Source organism: Propithecus coquereli, unplaced genomic scaffold (genome assembly GCF_000956105.1).
Source record: "Propithecus coquereli isolate 6110/MARCELLA unplaced genomic scaffold, Pcoq_1.0 Scaffold340, whole genome shotgun sequence".
Taxonomy (NCBI): Eukaryota; Metazoa; Chordata; class Mammalia; order Primates; family Indriidae; genus Propithecus; species Propithecus coquereli.
The window spans coordinates 183,904-185,276 of record NW_012149064.1 but is presented as its reverse complement, the minus strand read 5'-3'; the positions used below and the strand labels follow the sequence as shown (position 1 = coordinate 185,276).

At 35.0% G+C, this 1,373-nt stretch overlaps 1 pseudogene; it reads right to left on the bottom strand.

Moving 5' to 3' along the window:
* Positions 1-913, bottom strand: part of LOC105815612 — a 7,199-nt pseudogene extending 6,286 nt beyond the window's left edge.
* Between the last annotated feature and the right edge of the window lie 460 nt (positions 914-1,373).

Here is a 1,373-nt window from a genome sequence, read left to right as displayed (position 1 = left end):
CTCTAGATTTCCAGGGATAAACTGCCTTTTTTCATTGTAAAGTGTTTTTAATGATCAAGTAGAATTTGGTAGTATTTTATTTTACGTATTTCTATGTGTAGGCAGAGATAAGATTTTTCTGCAATAGTCTATTCTGCACATTTGTAAATTTTTGGTACCAATGTTCCATTTGATTTCCATAATTTATTTGAAAATAGTACCTGCATTTTAATATTCTTGCATCAAGTTAGAAGCACTGATTTATGTGATATGTAAAATGAGTGTAGAATTCCCCCATTAAACTACTGGATCCTGGAGCTTTATCTGTGAGAGTCTCTCTTATAAACTTTTCTAGTTATACGGATATTATTCTGTTTAGACTTCTGATCTAAACAAGGGTCTACATTGGTAAAGAATATTTTTCTAGAAAATTTTTTCATTATCTTGTTTTGCAAATCAATGTACACTGAGTTGTGCCAAATATGCTTTAATTATTTTAGTATAAATTTATGATATGTTCAATCTATATCTAACCAACTGATGCATCATTTTTTAGTTTCTTCATGACATCTCATTTCTCTTTCCATAACTTAAACAAAGGGGCATCTCAGAAACACAAGAATTAAAAAAGAGTTAGATTTTGGGTAAAAGACCTTCTCAGGAAAGCATATAGTCTGGTGTACAACACATGCTTCATTACCAGTCCCTCCTATGTCAGACCTCAGCATTTCCTGCTGTCTTCCACATGACACCCAGTCTGTCTCAAAGGACAATGGAAAAGAAAGAGCCTCCCCCAAACACTCCAATAGTCTCCTTGGAGATGATTAGAGACATGAAATTATTTGGGAGATTCATGACAAAGATAGAGTCTTTCAGAAATAGTCTTACCTCCACTAGTGTGCACTGTCATTGCTAATATAGAGGAAATGATCATCGCAGTTCTGTGGGAAGATGATGTCACAGGACCGTAAGAGTTTATCTCAGGGTTTTCCTGCCTCCCTTCCACACATACACTGACGACCAAAACTGTCACACTGAGACTACCTTCCTGGCAGCAGGAAGGAGCCAGTTGAGTATTTTAGATATTAGTCTGAGAGGCTTAGTCTGTAAAGAAAGAAAGTTTATCAAGAGTCTGGGTAAGTGCTAATGTCTGAAAAAGGGATTCTTGTAGATTTAAAACTGGTTCAGTACCAAATACACTCAGGATGGAAAGATAATCGCTGAGGCAAGGGCTGACCTCTTGGAAATAGAGTGGTGGTCATAGACCTTACAGTGATCCTTAATTTTTTCTACTATAATTTAATCCATATGAATCTCAATGTTTTATCTTAGTAAATTTAAGCTGATATTCAAAGTCTTTATGATTGTCATTCTTAAATTAATCTCCTCTACTT